The sequence below is a fragment of the Pristiophorus japonicus genome, chromosome 8, assembly GCF_044704955.1.
Source record: "Pristiophorus japonicus isolate sPriJap1 chromosome 8, sPriJap1.hap1, whole genome shotgun sequence".
Taxonomy (NCBI): domain Eukaryota; kingdom Metazoa; phylum Chordata; class Chondrichthyes; family Pristiophoridae; genus Pristiophorus; species Pristiophorus japonicus.
Window position 1 is genome coordinate 5589701 of NC_091984.1, and position 22583 is coordinate 5612283.

Consider the following 22583-nt stretch of genomic DNA (forward strand, 5'->3'; position numbering starts at 1 on the left):
TGGAGATGGTGAGCGTGTGTTCGGGGTGTGACTGGAGATGGTGAGTGTGTGTTGGGGGTGTGACTGGAGATGGTGAGTGTGTGTTGGGGTTGTGACTGGAGATGGTGAGTGTGTGTTGTGGTTGTGACTGGAGATGGTGAGTGTGTGTTGTGGTTGTGACTGGAGATGGTGAGTGTGTGTTGTGGTTGTGACTGGAGATGGTGAGCATGTGTTGGGGGTTTGAGCAGGACGAGTGACGTCGGGCCCAGAAGGTGACTGTGGATTGTGATGGTCGAGCTGAAGGGGAACAGCATTACGGGGGAGGTCGTGAGACATTCAGAGACTATTCCTGCTGGCAGTGTAGCAGTTTATAAAACCCGTAGTATTTATAAAGAAACTATGTTGTAAATATCACCATTACTAGTCTGTATATCAGTCACAGCCCAGAGTAACACCTTGTGTCATAAAACAGGCCGTGGGAGGGTCACCAAACCCAGAGTGTGTCAGTGTTTAAAGGTCAATGTTTTAAACAAAAAATTAGAATAATTTTGCTTTTCCAGTGTGAGCTGTGGCTGAGATTGAGGTGAGATGATGGAGGAAGGAGAATAGATTTTGCTTTTGCAGTTCCTCCCCCTCCCCTGTCGGAGCTGACTCAATCCCAGTCCAGAGACTCGAGCCCAGAATCCAGGCTGACGCCCCCCGTGTAGTACTGAGGGAGTGCTGCACTGTCAGCGGGGCAGTACTGATGGCGTGCTGCTCTGTCGGAGTGTCAGTACTGAGGGAGTGCTGCACTGTCAGAGGGGCAGTACTGAGGGAGAGCTGCACTGTCAGCGGGGCAGTACTAAGGGCGTGCTGCACTGTCGGAGAGGCTGTACTGAGGGAATGCTGCACTGTCGGAGAGGCTGTACTGAGGGAACGCTGCGCTGTCGGAAGATCAGGACTGAGGGAGTGCTGCACTGTCGCAGGGGCAGTACTGCGGGAGTGCTGCACTGTCGGAGGGGCTGTACTGTTGGAGTGCTGCACTGTTGGGTGGGCAGTACAGAGGGAGCGCTGCACCGTCAGAGGATCAATACTGAGGGAATGCTATATTATTGGAGGTGCAGTACTGAGGGAGTACAGCACTGTCATTGGGGAAGTTCTGAGGGAGCATTGCACTGTCAGAGGGGCTGACTTTTGAATGAGATGTTAAACCAAGGGTCGATGTAAAAGATCCCATGGCCCTATTTAGAAGAGGAGCAGGGGGCGTTCTTCACGGTGGCCAATATTTATCCCTCAACCAAAGTCACAAAATGCAGGATAATTGGACATTTGTCTCATTGGGATCTTAACCCAAGTCATTTAGCCACCTCCTATTGGCTGCTGTCATTCCCAACTGGTGATTATTTCTGCAGCCAATGGGAGGCGGAGTCCGAGAGTGAGGACCGAAGATCGAAGGTCGATGGTCAGGAGCAGCACCTGTTCCCAAATGCATTGATTTTATTTCTCCCCTAACAGGGAATTGATACCAGAAGGAAGAGATGATCGATGGGAAACAGACTCTGGTCAGGAGACAGTCATCTCATTGGGTCCGAGTACTGACTGATCAGCCAATCAGAGCATCTGTCTGACACAGTGTACAGCTGGGGGAAACAGCTGGAGTCCCAACACCCGGCACATCTGCACCAACACTGGGAAAACAGCTGGAATTCTAGCACCCATAACATCTGCACCAACACTGGGAAAACAGCTGGAATTCTAACACCCATAACATCTGCACCAACACTGGGAAAACAGCTGCAATCCCAACACCCAGAACATCTGCACCAACACTGGGAAAACACTTGGAATCCCAACACCTGGAACATCTGCCAGCAACGATGTGGCCCCTCTCTGAGCGGGATCTATTCGGAGTGGAAACCCCCTGAATCACCCCCAGATGGACCGAGATCTCTCTCTCCGAGCAGGGACCAGTCGGAGCGATGCGTCTGTCCGGTTTGTTGCCCCTTCAGGCCCTTTGGGCAGCCCTGTCTCTCGCCGCGCAGCACTTCCCGTCCTGGGGTCACTACGACCTGTGTAAGGCTCAGCTTCACTGGGACCAGGGGATGAGTTGGGATTACATGGCCTGCCAGCCCAAGGCCACCCTGCTCACCAGGTTCCTGAAGGTCAGCTTGGATCCCGTCGATAGTACGTGTGGAGAGACCCCCGAGATGTACTGCGAGTAGAAGCCTTTCTGAGACAGCCTCTGTTGTGTGTGGTGCTGTGAATGGACGCTCGCTGAACGGTCTTTATCAAAGTCAATTCCGTCCAAACTCCTACATCTTGCAATGAAGGCCAACATACCATTTGCCTTCCTAACTGCACCGGCATGTTTGCTTTCAATGACTGGTGTACAAGGACACCCAGGTCTCTCTGTACATCGACACTTCCCAAGCCATCACGATTTAAATAATACTTTGTCCTTATGTTTTTCCTACCAAAGTGGATAACTTCACATTTATCCACATTATACTGCATCTGCCTTGTGTTTGCCCACTCACTCAACCTACCTAATTCGCTTTGCAGCATCTTTGCATCCTCCTCACAACTCACAATCCCACCGAGTTTTGTGTTGTCAGCAAACTTGGAAATATTACATTTGGTTTCCTCATCCAAATCATTTATATATATTGTGAATAGCTGAAAAAGTCCCGTTTATTCCTACTCTCTGTTTCCTGTCAGTTAACCAATTTTCAATCCATGCCAGTATATTACCCCCAATCCTATGTGCTTTAATTTTGTACACTAACCTCTTATGTGGGATCTAATCAAAGGCCTTCTGAAAATCCAAATACACTACATCCACTGGTTCTCCCTTATCTATTTTATCAGTTACATCTTCAAAAACTTATGTAGGTTTTATAAATCCATGTTGATGTTGTTTAATCCGTTGATATTAACTAAGTGTGCTGTTATCACATCCTTCATAATAGACTCCAGTATTTTCCCTGCTACTGATGTTAGGCTAACCGGTCTGTAGTTCCCTATTTTCTCTCTCCCTCCTTTTTTAAATAGTGGGGTTACATTTGCCACCATCCAATCTGCAGGAACTGATCCATAATCTATAGAATTTTAGAAGATGACAACCAATGCATCTAGTATTTCCATGGCTACCTCTTTTAGTCCTCTGGGATGTAGATCATCAGGCCCTGGGGATTTATCTGCCTTCAGTCCCATTAGTTTCTCCAGCACAATTTTCTTACTAATTATAATTTCCTTTAATTCCTCTTGCTCACTAGATCCTTGGTTCCCTAACATTTCTGGGACGTTATTTGTGTCCTCTTCCGTGAAGAGGAACCAAAGTATTTATTTAATTGTTCTGCCATTTCCTTGTTCCCCATTATAAATTCTCCTCTTTCTGTCTGTGAAGGACCTACATTTGTCTTCACTAATCTTGTTCTTTTTACAAACTTGTAGAAACTTTTGAAGTCAGTTTTTATGTTCCTTGCAAGTTTACTCTCACACTCTACCTTTCCCCTCTTATTCAATCTCCTGGTCCATTTTTGTTGCATTCTAAACTGCTCTCAATCCTCAGGCTTGCTACTTTTTCTGGCAACTTTGTATAACTCCTCTTTGGATTTAATACTATCATTAATTTCTTTTGTTAGCCATGGTTGGGCCATCTTTTGTTTTGTGTTTTTATGCCAGAAAGGAATGTATAAATTTTGCAATTCATGCATTTGTTCCTTAAATATTAGCCATTGCCTATCCACTGTCATGCCTTTTAATGAATCTTCCCAATCTGTCATAGCCAATTATTTCCTCCTACCTTCGTTGTTTCCTTTGTTTAGATTTAGGACCCAAGTTTCGGATTGGACTACTTCATTTTCCATCTTAATGAGAAATTCAATCATGTTATGGTCACTCTTCCCGAAAGGACCCCTCACAACTTCTTCACCCAGAGAGTGGTGAACCTGTGGAATTCTCTACCACAGAAAGTAGTTGAGGCCAATTCACTAAATATATTCAAAAGGGAGTTAGATGAAGTCCTTACTACTCGGGGGATCAAGGGTTATGGCGAGAAAGCAGGAAGGGGGTACTGAAGTTTCATGTTCAGCCATGAACTCATTGAATGGCGGTGCAGGCTAGAAGGGCTGAATGGCCTGCTCCTGCACCTATTTTCTATGTTTCTATGTTTCTAACAAGATTGTAAATTAACCCCTTCTCATTGCACAATACCCAATCTAGTATAACCTGTTCCCTAGTAGGCTCCCCAACATACTGGTCTAAAAATCCATCTCGTACACACACCAGGAATTCATCTGCCACAGTATTATTATTAATTTGGTTTGGCCACTCTATATGCAGATTAAAGTCACCTACGATTACTGTAGTACCCTTGCTACATGCATCTCTAATTTCCTGTTTGATGCCGTGGAACTGTGAGGAGATGTAACACCGCTGGACTGAACAGGAAAGGTCAGGACACTTAAAACCCAAAAATCACTGCTTCCCAGTGTCGCACCGTAAGGGGGGCAGTGTTTGTAAAATTAGACACGGTAATAGATGTGAGGAGGGTGGTTGAATGATTATAAACACCCCCTGGAGCCCCTGACCCTATGTCTGAGCCCTGTCCCATATCCCCAGTGGGTAATACGTCTCATTGTGTCTGAGTCCTGTCCCATATCCCCAGTGGGGAATATGTCCCATTGTGTCTGAGCCCTGTCCCATATCCCCAGTGAGGAATATGTCCCATTGTGTCTGAGCCCTGTCCCATATCCCCAGTGGGTAATACATCCCATTGTGTCTGAGCCCTGTCCCATATCCCCAGTGGGGAATATGTCATTGAGATGTAAATTCAGGCCTGTTTCTAAACATTAATGATCCTCTCAGTAAGTTAATCGTCTCCTCAGGATAACTGGTTCCGACATCACTGTTAGAGGGAAAACTCCTGGTTTAATAATCAGCTGTATGTTTCAGCAATAATTGAAATGAATAATTTTTTGCAGAACATGCAGTTTATCGGAGGGAATTATTCTCCAGCTCAATCAGTGATCTGTTATAAAACAATTTGAGTCTTTGAGGTAAACCTTCCAGCTGTTGCATATTGCACTGCGTGTGTGTGAAACACTGCCTGGACCCAGTGAGACCAGACTAGGTGTTACTGTGTCAATCTCACACCTCAGGACGTCCCAAAGCTTCACAGCCAATGAAGGACTGTGTGACGTTGCAATCATTTTTCTTTAACCGATAAAAACGTGCTGAATTTATGGGCCTTTATCCCGTAGTTTGCATAGTTTAATATGGAGCAGTTTTTGACACGTGTACTCGCTCATTCTTTCCCAATCTGTTCTGTCTCCGGAACTTCTGTTTCCTGATTCTGTATTCACTGTGAGTGGGTGAGTGAAACGGAAAGACTCCAGGGTGAGAATGGATTCAGACTGTGGCTGTAACCTTGGTGCAAAGACACTGACTCCTGCTCAGAAGCTGCAGATTTTACAATTCACATCCTCATGTTCAAATCCCTCCATGGCCTCACCCCACTCCTCCAGCCCTACACCCCTTCCTATCCCTGTAACCCCCCTCCCGCCCTACACCCCTCCCTATCCCTGTAACCCCCTCCCAGCGTACACCCCTCCTTATCTCTGTAACCTCCAGTCCTACACCCCTCCCTATCCCTGTAACCCCCTCCCACCCTACACCCCTCCCTATCTCTGTAACTCTGTCCCACCCTACACCGCCCCCTATCTCTGTAACCCCCTCCCACCCTACACCCCTCCCTATCTCTGTAACCTCCAGCCCTAAACCCCTCCCTATTCCTGTAACCCGCTCCAGCCCTACACCCCTCCCTATATCTCTAACCCCCTCCTACCTTACACCCCTCCATATCTCTGTAACCTCCAGCCCTACACCCCTCCCTATCCCTGTAACCCATCCCACCCTACACCCCTCCCTATCCCTGCAACCCCCTCCCACCCTACAACCCTCCCTATCTCTGTAACTCCCTCCCACCCTGCACCGTCCCCATCTCTGTAACTCCCTCCCACCCTACACCCCTCCCTATCCCTGTAACCCCCTCCAGTCCTACAACCCTCCGAGATCTTAATTGCTCCACCATTGGTGGCTGTGCCTTCAGCTGCCAAGGCCCAAAGGTCTGGAATTCCCTCCCTAAACCTCGCCGCATTCCACCTCTCTCCTCCATTAAGACCCTCCTTAAAACCTCCCTTGACCAAGCATTTGGTTGCCTGCCCTAATATCTCCTTCTGTGGCTCGTTGGCAGTTTGTGTCTGATTCACGCTCCTGTGAAGCACTTTGCGGCGTTTTACGACGTTAAAGGCACTATATAAATGCCAGTTGTTGTTGTTGCATTGATGTGATGTACCGGGATATGATGGTGCAGTGGTTTTGTTACCGGACCAATAATCCAGAGAACGTGAGTTCAAATCCCACCATGGGGCAGTTTGGAAAATTGAAATAAAACCTGGGCTCAGTAAATATGACCATAAAGCTGTCGGATTGTGGTAAAACCTAACTGGTTCACTGATGTCATTTAGGGAAGGAAAGCTGCCATCTTTACCCGGTCTGGGCCTATATGTGACTCCAGCCCGTGAGGACAGGGCCCATTTAATCCGGGTTCAGGGTTTAAATCTTGGCTGTTTGATCTGTTGCTCTGAGCTGTACAATCAGATGGATCACAGATCCAGTGATGGGTGAGTTTCTCTGCCATATGGGAGCAAGGTCAGAGTTCAGGCAATGCGCTATATTTATATAAAAGGCTGCGGCTTCACAGAGTCTGACTCGCAGTCTCTGCTCCACTTCCCCAATATCACTCATTTTACCAAAGTCTCTCACCAGCAGCATGTCGGAAAATGAGATCAGCCTGGTTAGAGCTCACACAAGGACAGGAGGAGGCCATTCAGCCCCTTGAGCCTGGTTATAGCTCACACAGGGACAGGAGGAGACCATTCAGCCCCTCGAGAGCCTTCCACCATTCATTGGAACATGGGGACAGGAGGGGGCCATTCAGCCCCTCCAGCCTGTACCACCATTCATCGGAACACAGGGACAGGAGGAGGCCATTCAGCCCCAACAGCCTGTTCTGCTATTTAATCAGATAAGGGATGATCTGTACCACAACCCTATTTACCAGCCTTGGCTCCATATCCCTCGATACCCGTACCAACAATAATCTGTCGAACTCAGTCCTGAACGTTCCAATTGACTCCCAGCCACATGATCAATATTTCAGGGTGCCCAGGACATGATGCTCACTGACTGTTGACCAGCTTAAGCTGTGGCCTTGGTTACTATTTACATAGCTCGCAGTCTCTGCCCGGAGAGCCTTTGAATAATTACAGTAAAGCTTGTATTCCAGAGAAGAAAACATTATAGAATCAGACAGCACAGAAAGAGGCCATTCGGCCCATCGTGCCTGTGCTGGCTCTGTGAAAGAGATATCCAATTAGTCCCACTCCCTGCTCTTTCCCCATAGCCCTGCTCCCTTTAAATTCAGTCACTCTCGATGGGTTTGAAGGAGAATGTGGTTAAACAGAAATCCTTGTCTCAGCGAATTCACTACATGTGTTGTGAGGTTCACTCGAACTGTCGAATTAAAGGGAGGATCATCACTACTTCTGTAGAAACACAGTCTGGGCTTAGCTCAGCTAAAAGACTGACAGCCAATTATTTCTGAATCCGAGCACCAATTATGGAAATCCCAGCGAGTCGTGACAGCAGTTGAATGTTAACGTGGAGTTTCTGGGTAACTTGTGTAAGCTAAGTGTGAACAGATTCTAAACTGGTGCCTGGGGATTGTGTCTGATCCTCTCGGGATGGTTAACATCTGTATCCGTTCCCCCGCCAGCTGTTCACACAATCTCACAGCACAGCAGGAGGCCATTCAGCCCATCGTGCCTGTGCCGGTTCTGTGAAAGAGCGATCCAATTAGTCCCACTCCCTGCTCTTTCCCCACAGCCCTGCACATTTATCCTTTTCAATATATTGTTCCCTGTTTTAAGGGAGTTCAGTTTAAGAAGATTCAAATAGCTCTTCAAAGAGCCGGTACAGGCACGATGGGCCGAATGGCTTCCTTCTGTGCTGTGAATTGTGTGATATTTCCTCTGTTTATTTTAAGCAGGTTGGAACAGCAGACGGGATTTCAGTCTGAATTAGCCAAACATTCGCTCTATAATATCGCAGTCCGTTCTATTGAGTCTGGGACTCAACCTTTAATACTCAGACGGGAAATCGAGGACCCGGGAGAGGCGACAGTAAGTGGATTAAACCTGAAGCCATAGACTTTATCCCCATGAATCCTGTCACTGACCAATATCTCACTCACTGCCCACTGTCCCCAGTAAACCGGCTGCACACTTGTTAATATTTCCCCATCACAGACAGAGTCCCAGAAACCAAACAATGCGGATAAATGTCAGGGCGGCTCCAGCACACGAGGGAAGATATCCTGGAGCGTCACGAACAGGGGAGCTCGCCCAGCATTTATCTCACAGGCTGCTGACATGTCAGATCCATCTGCTAATGTTGCTGTGCATGCTGGCAGTGCCGGGCAGGGCAATTGGCTCTGAAATCGACACTGACAGCAGGCAGTGCAAATCTGGGAATCACAGGATCCGATCTGTTAATGATCACCTTCGAGATTGGGAGCGAATCAGTTTTTATCTAATATCCCACAGATTATTATGTCCCCAGCTACCAGGGCCTCAAGCTCTGGAATTCCCTCCCAAAACCTCTCTGCCTCTCTCTCCTTTAAGACACTCCTTCTTCTTTGCTGTGGAAGAATGGATCTTCTCCCTGGCCCAATGTGGGTCATGGGGAGATGGACCTTCTCCCTGACCCACTGTGGGCTGTGAGGAGATGGACCTTCTCCCTGAGCTGTGGGCCATGGGGAGATGGATCTTCTCCCTGAACCACTGTCGGCCGTGGGGAGATGGATCTTCTCACTGACCCACTTTGGGCTGTGGGAAGATAGACCTTCTCCCTGACCCACTGTGGGCCGTGGTGAGGTGGACCTTCTCACTGACCCACTTTGGGTCGTGGGGAGATGGACCTTCTCCCTGACCCACATTATTGATGACTGATTCCTGGGATGAGGTGATTGTCCTATGAGGAGAGATTGAGGAGACTAGGCCTATTTCATAGCGTTTAGAAGACTGAGAGGTGACCTCATTCAAATGTGCTAAATTCTTCCAGCTGTTTACAGAAAGATGCAGGAAGGATGTTTCCCCTGGCTGGGGAGTCTAGAACCAAGGGTCACAGTCTCAGAATAAGGGGTCAGCCATTTAGGACTGAGATGAGGAGAAATATCTTCACTCAAAGGGTTGTGAATATTTGGAATTCTGTACCCCAGAGAGCTGTGGAGGCTCAGTCATTGAGTATATTAAAGACATTGATAGATCTTTGGAGACTCAGGGAATTAAGGGATATGGGGATAGTGTTGAGGTAGATGATCAGCTATGATCTTATTGAATTGCGGAGCAGGCTCGAGGGGCTGAATGGCCTACTCCAGCTCCTATTTCTTATGTACTCAAGCCATCACTCAAAATAGTAGAGTTTATGATAAAAGTCAGCGATCCGTCACGATAATGAGCAGGAAGTCCATGTGCTGTTGGGGTTTGTCAATGAATTTGGTGTAAAAGTCTTGGGGTTTGGAGCTGATTTATTGTCTCTTTCACCCTCAGACAGTATCAAGCATCGGGGTGAATCTCTGACCCCTTTTATCATCTCGCTGCCTCTGTCCTGTCGCCATTCCTGGAGAACCTTTCAGCTCAGCACTGGCCCACTAAATGCTGCTCATTGTATTTTTGGCCCAATCACTCACCTCCTAACTGAGCAACTCTGCTCGACAATTAACCCCAACAAAGGGCCTGATTACTGGATGATGGGAAGTGACAGCAGCCTGCGGGGTGTACTTTATGGAGCCACTAACTTCTGTATTCAATAATACACTGATTCACATCATTAACCAGGGACTGAACCGTGCTGATAGCGAAGGCTTTAGTTCGTGATAACACCAGACCCTTAGTCATACCACACAGTGTAAATCCCCGATAGCAACACTTAAAGCCTGGAAATAAATGTCAAGTGCTGAGTGGATTTGTAGAAGTAACAATGATTCATAAGATACTCCGTTTACACTCCAGTATCACAGGAGCAGTTTCTGTACAAAATTATCCTTATATTGAAATATCTTCCCTTCCCGCATTGATGCAGCCACACACAGCAGGAGCCTGTTGTGTCTCTCTCTCCCTGGGCTGTATGGTGATGTTTCATTACTGCTTCAACAACAATAACTTGCATTTATATAGCACCTTTAACAAAGTAAATCCTCCCAAGGCGCTTCACAGGAGCGTAAATCAGACACAGCGAGCCACATAAGGAGATATTCGGACAGGTGACCAAAAGCTTGATCAAAGAGAAATGTTTTAGGGAGCATCTTAAAAGAGAAATAGAAGTGGAGAGTTATCGGGAGGGAATTCCAGAGCTTAGGACCTCGGGAGCTGAATGGTGAAGCTGTTAAAATCGGAGATGCGCAAGAGGCCAGAATCACCGAATCATAAAACGGTTACAGCACGGTAGGCCATTCGGCCCATCGAGCACTTCGGCTGGTCCCACTCCCCCACTCTTTCCCCAAAGCCCTACAAATGTTTTCCTTTCAGGTATTTGTCCAATTCCCTTTTGAAAGCAGTGATTGAGTCTGCCTCCACCACCATTTCAGGCCGTGCAATCCAGATCCTAAACACTCGCTGTGTAAAAAAGTTTTTTCTTATGTTGCCTTTGGTTCTTATCCACATAACTGAAATTCCTCATCCCTGCAATCATTCACGTGAATCAGTTCTGCACCCTCTCTAAGGCCTTCACATCCTTCCTAAAGTGCGGTGTCCAGAATAGGACACAATACTCCAGTTGAGGCCGAACCAGTGTTTTATAAAGGTTCATCATAATTTCCATACTTTTGGACTCTGTCTCTATTTATGAAAACCAGGATCCTGTAAGCTTTTTTAACCGCTTTCTCAACCTGCACTGCCATCTTCAACAATTTGTGCACATATACCCCCAGGTCTTTCTGTTCATATACCCCCTTTATGACTGTACCCTTTTGATATGCCCTTAATATACAGTATAAATGCACACGAGGCCCATACTTGAGAGAAGGTCACTCTGTGACCAGTTACCTTTATTACCTGGACCTCAAGTGATGAAGGTGGGTGGAGCTTCCCCTTTTATACCTGAAAGTCCAGGTTAGGAGTGTCTCCCACAAGCTCACCCCCTTGTGGTCAATGTTCTCAAGGTGTACAACTTTGGTCAGCTTACACATGGGTTACAATGATAGTTGAATACATGACAACACTTCCCCCCCAAAGTCTTATTGGGATCAAAGGTTAACTCTCTCTGGTGGTTTACGCTCCCTTGTAGAGCGCCTGAGTTGGGGCTCCGGTTGTTGGGTGCTGGCCTGAGTGTCTGCTGTTTGCAGTGCCACAGGCCTGTCCGGACTGCCCACAGTGACTGGGCTCTCCTCCACTTGGTTCCGGTGTTCAGTCACCTGTGGTGTAGTAAACTCTACGTCGTGTTCTTCCTCTGCTTCTTCTATGGGGTTGCTGAACCTCCTTTTAGTTTGATCCACGTGTTTGCGGCAGATTTGTCCATTGGTAAGTTTAACTACCAAAACCCTATTCCCCTCTTTGGCAATTACAGTGCCTGCAAGCCATTTGGGCCCTGCAGCGTAATTAAGGGCTTCCCTGGATGCATTGCTCAGCTGGGCACACGTGTTGCACCTGCGAACACAAAGTTCCAGGTCTGCATCTATTCCTGGCCACCAAATGTGTGACCTGGCAATTGCCTTCATCATGACAATGCCCGGGTGCTCAATGTGAAGTTCTCTGATAAACACCTCTCTGCCCTTCTGGGGCATGACTGCTCGGTTTCCCCACAGTAGGCAATTGGCCTGAATCGAGAGTTCATCCTTGCGCCTATGAAATGGTTTAAATTCCTCAGGGCATGCCCCGTACGTGGCTGCTCAGTCCCCATTCAGGACACATTTATTAACTAAAGACAGTAGCGGGTCTTTATTTGTTCAGACTTTAATCTGACGGGCTGTCACAGGTGAGCCTTCACTTTCGAAAGCTTCAACAGCCATGACCATCTCAGCATCATGCTCAGTTGTCCCCTCAGTGGTGGCTAGTGGGAACCTGCTGAATGTATAGGCGCAGTTTTCAGTGCCCAGTCTATGCCGAATTATGTAGCCATAGGTGGCTAACGTGAGTGCCCACCTCTGTATGCAGGCCGATGCATTCGCATTTATGGCCTTGTTGTCAGCAAAAAGGGACGTTAGGGGTTTGTGATCTGTCTCCAGCTCAAATTTCCTGCCAAACAAGTACTGGTGCATTTTTTTTACTGCATATACACATGCTAGCGCTTTCTTTTCTACCATCCTGTAGCCCCTTTCTGCCTGGGACAGACTTCTTGAGGCATAAGCTACCGGCTGTAAGTGACCATTGGCATTCATATGCTGCAACATACACCCGACCCCATAGGACGACGCATCGCACATTAGAATTAGTTTCTTACACGGGTCATATAACATTAACAGTTTGTTGGAGCATAACAAGTTGTGTGCCCTATCAAAAGCCTTTTCCTGGCTGTCCCCCCAGACCCAATCGCGACCTTTGCATAAGAGCACATGTAGCAGCTCTAACAGCGTGCTCAATTTGGGAAGAAAGTTACCAAAATAGTTCAGGAGCCTCAGGGAGGAACGCAGCTCCGTCGTGTTACGGGGTCTGGGTGCTCTCTGGATCGCTTCCGTTTTGGACGCAGTGGGTCTGATCCCATCTGCTGCTACCCTTCTCCCCAGGAATTCTACCTCTGGAGGTAAGAAGACGCACTTCGCCTTTTTCAGTCGCAGTCCTGCCCGGTCCAGTCTGTGTAGCACCTCCTCCAGGTTGTGGAGGTGTTCTTCAGTATCGCGACCTGTGATGAGGATGTCGACTTGAAAAAGCACCGCCCTTGGAATCGACTTGAGGAGGCTTTCCCTATTTTGCTGAAAGATCGCGGTGCCCGAGCGAATCCCGAATGGACATCTCTTATACTCAAACAACCCCTTGTGTGTCGTGATGGTGGTCAGCTTCTTCAACTCACTCGCCAGCTCATGGGTCATGTAAGCTGAGGTCAGGTCCAATTTCGAAAAAAGTTTGCCACTGGATAGCGTCGTAAAGAGGTCCTCCGCTCTCAGTAGCGGGTACTGGGCTTGGAGTAACACCCGATTGATGGTGGCCTTGTAATCACCACATATCCTGACCGACCCATCCGCCTTGAGCACCGGCACGATCGGGCTTGCCCAGTCACTGAATTCGACTGGCGAGATGATGCCTTCCCTCAGCAGGCGGCCTAATTCGCATTCTATCTTTTCCCGCATCACGTACGGCGCCGCTCTGGCCTGGCCTGGTGTCCGGGTTGATGTGAATCACTACCTTGGCCCCCATGAAAGTGCTAATGCCGGGTTGAAATAATGAGTCAATTTTGTCCAGGAACTGTGAGCATGATACTCGCTCCACAGAAGAAATTGCATTGATATCACCCCATTTCTAGTTCATGACAGCAAGCCAACTCCTTCCCAGTACTGCGGGACCGTCCCCGGGACAATTCAGAGTGGCAACCTGTTCTCCGAATCTTTGTGGGTCACGACTACCGTGGCACTGCCTAGCACCGGAATGATCTCCTTTGTATATGTCCGTAGCTGTGCATCAATCGGCAATAATTTTGGCTTTCTGGCCTTGGACACCGACAACCTTTCGAACTGTTTGATACTCATCAGGGATTGGCTGGCCCCCCGTGTCTAGCTCTATTAATACTGGGATGCCATTGAGGCGCACTTTCATCATTATCGGTGGCGTCCTGGTATATGAACTGTATATGTGCTCCACATTGTTTTTAATTTCAAAATATACTTTATTCATATAAAAATTTGTACAGTACATTCAAAGCAGTTCAGTACGTTTAGCTGCGGTCAGCAATTCCATACACTACATTTGGGTGCTGATGGCAGTTCCGTTCGATACATTTCCTTGCTTTTCAGTCCAAGTACAATTCGGTACAATACGGGATACATTGTAGTACATTCAACAAATTACATTACATGTGTCACTGTACAGTATGCGGAATGGGTGACGGTACATTTACATTTTTCTTTTCAATGTGCATTACGAAACAGACCTTGCATTGTACATGGCACTACATAGGTGTTTACAGATCATGGTGCTCCATGTACACAAAAAAGAAGTTACAAGTGCGGCCCGAGGGGAGTTTTGTGCTGATTCCTGCCCTTAAATTTACCGTGGCAGAAGGGCTTTAAACTGTGGCCCTTCCCCACCGTGCCTTTGCGGCGAATGCACCAATTTTAACTGCGTCCCTCAGCACGTAATCCTGGATCTTGGATTGTGCCAGTCTGCAACACGCAGATGTCGACATCTCCTTGCTGTGGAAGACTAGCAAGTTTCGGCAAGACCAAAGAGCGTCTTTGACCGAGTTGATGGCGCTCCAGCAGCAGGTGATGTCTGTCTCGGTGTGTGTCCCTGGGAACAGCCCGTAGAGCCCAGAGTCCTGTGTTACGGAGCTGCTTGGGATGAACCTCGACAGCAACCACTGCATCTCTTTCCAAACTGCCTTGCGAAGGCGCAATCCTGAAGGAGATGGGTGACAGTCTCGTCCGCCCCGCAGCCGACTTGGGGGCACCGTGCCATGTTGCTGAGACGTCGGCTGTGCATGAACGCTCTGACGGGTAAGGCCTTCCTCAACGCCAACCAAGCTACGTCATGGTGCTTGTGTGAAAGCTCTGGCAATGAGACGTTCTGCCAAATGTGTTCGACAGTCCGCCAGGGAACCACCCGACAGGGTCCGCCCTCTCCTTCTTTCATAGGGCTTCCAGGATGTTATGTGCTGACCACTGTTTTATGGCCTTGTGGTCGAAGAGGTTTTTTGTGAAAATCTTTTCCATGAAGGACAGGTGAACAGGCATGGTCCAACTGGTGGGGGCGTTTCGCGGCAGTGTGGACAGGCCCGTCCTTCGCAACAATGGGGACAGGTAGAAACTCAGCACATAGTGGCACTTGGTGTTTGCGTACCGGGGGTCTGTGCACAGCTTGATGCAGCCGCACACAAAGGTGGCCTTCAGGATGAGGGCCATGTTTGGAACATCCTTTCCTCCACTGTCCAGAGATTTGTGCACTGTTCTCCACACGAACTCGCTGAACTTCAGCTTCCAGCGATTTCCCCCAGTATTCATTTGGCCTCGTAGGGCTTACATCGGGCCCGTCCTCCTTGTACATCAACCTGGCTGCAGGCTTCCTGCACATACGCGCCAAGTGACCGCTGACGTTGCAGTTTCTGCAGGTATATTGCTGAGTCCTGCAATCTCTGGCTGGGTGTTTGCCTCCACACCTCCAGCATCAGCTGGAGGTCCCGTTGTTAGAAACAAAAGATCCATTACCAGTCGATCGTCTCTGACTGTCTCTGTAACTGTCCTTAAGCGCACCATTAACAGGTGTTGATGGCCCCATTACTGGCCACATTGTCCATTGCGATGGCATGAATTGCTGTTCAGCTAGCCATTGTCTCTGTTGAATTCCCCCTTTGGGTTCGACTACATGCTGGGGCATGTCTGATTGCCCTTGTCTGCCTGGAGAACTGTGTGCCGCATTAACAATGTTGACTCCCTGGTTGTTTGCCGCATTTGAGCCAAGATTTTTGTCATACATCATTCGGGTCTCTTCCTCCCCTGAGATAAATGACTGGGCTATCAGAGCCGCCGCTTCCAAGGTCAAGTCTTTGGTCTCAATCAGTTTCCTGAAAACCCTAGCGTGCCTGATACCCTCAATAAAAAAGTCTTGCAGCATCTCCGCTCTGCATGCATCTGTGAACTTACATAGGCTCGCTAGTCGCCGGAGATATACCACGAAGTCAGGAACGCTTTGCCCTTCTCGCCGCCAGTGTATGTAAAACCGGTGTTTCGCCATGTGCATGCTACTCGCCGGTTTAAGGTGTTCCCCGATCAACTTACTGAGCTCTTCGAACGTCTTGTCTGCTGGCTTCTCTGGCGCTAGAAGGTCCTTCATCAGGGAATACGTTCTGGATCCACAAACCGTCAGGAGATGAGCCCTGCATTTGTCGGCCGAATCCTGTCCCAACCATTCCATAGTGACAAAACTTTGCTGTAGTCTCAATAAAGTCGTCCCACTCATCAGCAACACAGTACCTCTCTTCTGTGCTGCTAGTGGCCATGCTCGTGTGGTTTAAATCCCAGTTTCTCATCGCCAATGATATGTCCTTAGTATACAATATAAATGCACACGAGGCCCATACCTGAGAGAAGGTCACTCTGTGACCAGTTACCTTTATTACCAAGAGTTCAAGTGATGAAGGTGGGTGGAGCTTCCCCTGTTATACCTGAAAGTCCACAAGTTCCATGTGGTCAACGTTCTCAAGGTGTACAACTTAGGTCAGCTTATTGATGGATTACAATGATAGTTGAATACATGACACCTTTAGTTTCTATTGCCTCTCCTCGTTCTTTCGACCAAAATGTATCACTTTGCACTTTTCTGCGTTAAATTTCATCAGCCACGTGTCCGCCCATTCCACCAGCCTGTCTATGTCCTCTTGAAGTCGATAATTGTTAATTATGTACCGAGGACACGGCAATTCAGGAGCACTTAACATCTGCACCGTTCCTTTATTCATTCTTACTTTACACAGGTTTAGGTTTCTGTTACGAATGATCACTCGATTCCTTCGACATAGAGTATTAAAAATAACCTAGTCCAATATACGGCTTTAGTCAAAGCCTTTCGTCGATGCTGTGCCACTTGTTGATTCATTAATCTCGATGATCTCTGTATTTTGCCGCATTCTCCATCTTTATCACACGCATTAGTTTTATTGATTGCTGCAACAGCCACTTGCTGGAGATTGAGGTCGAACAGGCGAGTTGCCTGATCATTGGGAAAAGGATGTTGGGCTGATTCTGTGTTGCCGATGTCAGGTAGAGTCGCAGTGTGTCCGATCCACAGGATGCACTGCAGCAACTCACCAAGGCTTCTTCGGCAGCACTTCCCAAACCCGACACCACCTCCTCCTAGAAGGTCAAGGGCAGCAGGTGCGTGGAAACACCATCACCTCCAAGATCCCCTCCGAGTCACAAACCGTCCCGACTTAGAATCACAGAATCACAGAATGATACAGCACAGAAAGAGGCCATGCGGTCCATCGTGCCTGTGCTGGCTCTGTGAAAGAGCTATCCGATTAGTCCCACTCCCCTACTCTTTCCCCACAGACCTGTAAATCTTTCCCCTCCCAGTATTTCTCCAATTCCCTATTGAATCTGCTGCCACCATCCTTTCAGGCAGTGCGTTCCAGATCACAACATGTGGAGCTGCCGCTGTGTCCATCGCTGCTTCATCGCGGAAGGTGGATGACCTGAAGTGACCCCGAGGGAGTTCTGCCTCCTCCGACTGCTCCCTCACAAACCAGCCTGAGGTGAAGCATCATTAGGCCCCGAGGCTGGGCGAGGGTCTGACACACAGAGCCCAGGGTTATGGCCTGAGCACAAATAAGGGATTGTTTTACCAACAGACAATAAAAAAACAAATTACCCTCAATCATTGCGCCCACAAAACTCCCGTCTTTTCTCTCTCTCTAACTCAAACATACAGCTGAAGTGAGGCTCATTGTCCCATCTCTAGAGGTCACAGGTCGGAGATTCTCACACTGAACATGAACTTTGGGAAATCGAAACAAGGAAAAGGTCCAGAATGTCGACATGTCAGAAATCTGTCCCAATGTCAGCTCCCTTGTCTCTTTACAGCCCATTATATTTTGCTCAAACAGATTGACGAGGAAGATTCCAGAACTAAGAGGTTCTAACTCTGGGGAAAGGCTGAACAGTCTCGGGCTCGTTCCTGGTCCTAGGGATGAGGGGGCTTCAGTTACAGGGAGAGACTGGAGAAGCTGGATTGTTCCCCTCAGAGCAGAGAAGGTTCAGGGAAGATTTAATAGAATTGTTCAAAATCATGGCGGGTAGTGCTAGAGACAATAAGGAGAAACTGTGCCCAGTGGCAGGAGGGTCGGTAACCAGAGGGCACAGATTGAGGGTAATTGGGAAAACATTCCCAGTGACGGGAATCTCTCCCAGTGACGGAGAATCTCTCCCTGTGACAGGAATCTCTCCCGGTGACGGGAAATCTCTCCCAGTGACGGGGAATCTCTCCCAGTGACGGGAATCTCTCCCGATGATGGGGAATCTCTCCCAGTGACGTGATGTGAATCTCTCCCAGTGATGGGAATCTCTCCCAGTGACGGGGAATGACGGCGAATCTCTCCCAGTTACGGGAATCTCTCCCAGTGACGGGGAATCTCTCCCAGTGATGGGGAATCTCTCCCAGTGATGGGGAATCTCGACCAGTGACGGGGATCACTCCCAGTGACGGGGAATCTCTCCCAGTGACTGGGAATCTCTCTCAGGGAGGATGAGGTGAGATTCTTGCAATTGTTTCCAAACCTTGTGCAGTTTAATAATTCATGTTTCCAAATATTTCAGTGGCGTGAAGCTATTTTTAGTTTGACAGCTAACATCGTTCTTCGACACTCCAGCTGACTAACCGTCTGCGCACAGTGCACTGGAGCGTGTACAGCTTTATTATCATCCCTGAGAAACGTAGAATGCGTGGATATTCCTGGATTACAAGACAGTGTCGAGGGAGCTTTACTCTGTATCTAACCCATGCTGTACCTGTACAGTCAGAATCAGGCAAATTTATAAGGGGGAACAAATAAATGGCAGACCAATTGAACAAATACTTTTATTCTGTCTTCACTAAGGAAGACACAAATAACCTTTCGGAAATACTAGGGGACTAAGGATCTAGCGAGAAGGGGGAACTAAAGGAAATCCTAATTAGTCAGCAAGTTGTGTTAGGAAAATTGATGGGATTGTCGGCTGATAAATCCCCAAGGCCTGATAGTCTGCACCCCAGAGTACTTAAAGGAAGTGGCCATAGAAATAGTGGATGCATTGGTGGTCATTTTCCAACATTCTGGATCAGTTCCTATGGACTGGAGGGTAGTTAATGTAAGCCCACTTTTAAAAAAATGAGGGAGAGAGAAAACAGGGAATTATTAAACGGTCAGCCTGACATCAGTGATGGGGAAAATGTTGGAATCAGTTAGTAAAGATGTAATAGCAGTGCATTTGGAAAGCAGTGACAGGATCGGTCCAATCAGCATGGATTTATGAAAGGGAAATCATGCTTGACAAATCTTCTCGAATTTTTTGAGGATGTAACTCGTAGAGTGGACAAGGGGGAGCCAATGGATGTGATGTATTTAGACATTCAAAAGGCTTTTGACAAGGTCCCACACAAGAGATTGGTATGCAAAGTTAAAGCACATGGTTTTGGGGGTAATGTACTGATGTGGATAGAGAACTGGTTGGCAGACAGGAAGCAAAGAGTAGGAATAAATGGGTCCTTGTCAGAATGGCAGGCAGTGACTAGTGGGGTTCAGAGCTGGGACCCCAGCTATTTACAATATACATTAATGATTTAGACGAAGGAATTGAATGTAATATCTCCAAGTTTGTAGATGACATTAAGCTGGGGGGCAGTGTGAGCTATGAGGAGGATGCTAAGAGGCTGCAGGGTGACTTGGACAGGTTAAACGAGTGGGCAAATACATGGCAGATGCGGTAGAATGTAGATAAATGTGAGGTTATCCATTTTGGTGGTAAAAACATGAAGGCAGATTATTATCTGAATGGTGATAGATTAATAAAAGGGGAGGTGCAACAAGATCTGGGTGTCATGGTACATCAGTCATTGAAAGTTGGCATACAGTTACAGCAGGCAGTGAAGAAGGCAAATGGCATGTTGGCCTTCATAGCGAGAGGATTTGAGCATAGGAGCAGGGAGGTCTTACTATAGTTGTACAGGGCCTTGGTTCGGCCACACCTTGAATATTGTGTGCAGTTTTGTTCTCCTAATCTGAGGAAGGACATTCTTGCTATTGAGGGAGTGTAGTAAAGGTTCACCAGACTGATTCCCGGGATGACAGGACTGATATATGAAGAAAGACTGGATCAATTAGGCTTATATTCAATGGAATTTAGAAGAATGAGAGGGGATATCATAGAAGCATATAAAATTTTGATGAGATTGGACAGTTTGGATGCAGAAAAAATGTTCCTGATGTTGGGGAAGTCCACAACCAGGGGGCACAGTCAAAGGATAAGTGGTAAGCCATTTAGGACTGAGATGAGGAGAAACCTCTTCTCTCGGAGACCCGTGAGCATGTGGAATTCTCTGCCACAGAAAATTGTTGAGGCCAGTTTGTTAGATATATTCAAAAGGGAGTTAGATGTGGTCCTTACAGCTAAAAGGATCAAGGAGTATGGAGAGAAGGCAAGAATGGGGTCCTGAAGTTCTTGATCAGCCATGATCATATTGAATGTTGGTGCAGGCTCGATGGGCCGAATGACCTACTCCTGCACCTATTTTCTTTGTTTTTTTGTTTCTGCCCTGGGAGTGTTTGCTGAGACAGTGCAGAGGGAGTTTTACTCTGTATCTAACCTGTGCTGTACCTGCCCTGGGAGTGTTTGATGGCACAGTGTAGAGGGAGCTTTACTCTGTATTTAACCTGTGCTGTACATGCCCTGGGAGTGTTTGATGGCACATTGTCGAGAGAGCTTTACTCTGTATCTAACCCGTGCTGTACCTGCCCTGGGAGTGTTTGAAGCGACAGTGTGGAGAGAGCTTTACTCTGTATCTAACCCATGCTGTACTTGCCCTGGGAGTGTTTGATGGCACAGTTTAGAGGGAGCTTTACTCTGTATCTAACCCGTGCTGCGCCTGCTCTGGGAGTGTAGAGGGAGCTTTACTCTGTATCTAACCCATGTTGTTCCTGTCTCGGTTTCCAGGACAACCCGTACATGTGCAACAACGAGTGTGATGCTCACATGCCCGAGCTCGCACACCCGCCCAAGCTGATGCTGGATGCCGAGGGGCGGATTCCCAACACCTTTTGGCAAAGCATCTCCTGGAGGAGTTTCCCCGAGCCCCTCCTGATCAACAGCCTCAAAATACGGGGGAGCCAATTTAAAACCGAGTTCAGAAGGAATTTCTTCTCCCAGAGGGTTGTGAATCTGTGGAATTCTCTGCCCAAGGAAGCAGTTGAGGCTAGCTCATTGAATGTATTCAAGTCACAGATAGATAGATTTTTAACCAATGAGGGAATTAAGGATTACGGGGAGCGGGCGGGTAAGTGAAGCTGAGTCCACGGCCAGATCAGCCATGATCTTGTTGCATGGCGGAGCAGGCTCGAGGGGCAAGATGGCCTACTCCTGTTCCTAATTCTTATGTTCTTATGTTCTTATGTTATCACTCTGTCCTGGGGCAAGACCATCGAGTTGACCGAGGACATGGTCATCACCTTCGGCTGGAGCAGATGGTCCTGGAGAAGTCTCTGGACCACGGCCGGACATGGCAGCCTTACCAGTTCGACACGGCCGACTGCCTCACCTCCTTCGGGATGGAGCCGAGAAGGGCCCGGGATCTGAGCCCAGCCTCGGTGCTGGACATCATCTGCACAGAGGAGTACTCCAGGGGCTACGTGTGGAAGGTGGACAAGATGGTGCGCTTGGAGATCCAGGAGCATTTCGCCCTGTTCGGGGGGCCCCGTCTCCGAGATATGGCCTCACTGTACGGCCAGCTGGACACCACCAAGGACCTGAGGGACTTCTTCACCCTGACCGACCTGCAGGTCAGGCTGCTCCAGCCGGCCACTGGGGCCACCAGTGTTGACCAGCACAACCTCTCCAAATATTTCCACACCATCTCCAACCTGGACATTCGCGGCCGGTGAGAGCTCCTCGTCCCTTCTGGTCAGAGTCGCTGATCCCACACTTCACACCCAGGGGGAGCTGTATCAGGCCAACATCTGGGGCACTCACAGGGCAACATCTGGGGGGCACTCACAGCGCAACATATGGGGGCACTCACAGGGCATCATCTGGGGGCACTCACAGGGCAACATCTGGCACACTCACAGGGCAACGTCTGGGGGCACTCACCGGGCAACATCTGTGGGCACTCACCGGGCAACATCTGGGGGCACTCACCGGGCAATATCTGGGGGCATTCACAGGGCACCATCTGGGGGCACTCACAAGGCAACATCTGGCGCACTCACAGGGCAATATCTGGGGCACTCACAGGGCCAACATCTGAGGGGGCTCTCACAGGGAAACATCTGGGGGAACTCACAGAGAAACATCTGGGGGCACTCAGGACCAACATCTGGGAGCACAGGGCCAACACTTGAGGTGCTGTGACAGGCCAACATCTGGGGACATCCACAAGGCAAACATCTGGGGCCACACAGAGCAAACCTCTGGGGGCACTCACAGGGCCAACATCTGGGGAGCACTCACAGGCTTAACACCTGGGGGGACTCACAGGGAAACAACCGGGGACACACATAGAGCAACATCTGGGGGCACGTAGGACCAACATCTGGGGGCAGTCACAGAGCCAACATCTGGGGGCAATCACAGGGCAAACATCTGGGGGCTCTCACAGGGCCAACATCTG

General features: G+C 48.5%; 1 pseudogene; it reads left to right on the forward strand.

Moving 5' to 3' along the window:
• Positions 1-1937: 1937 nt before the first annotated feature.
• The window catches only part of LOC139268366 (netrin-G1-like), a 37363-nt pseudogene continuing 16717 nt past the window's right edge, over positions 1938-22583 (forward strand).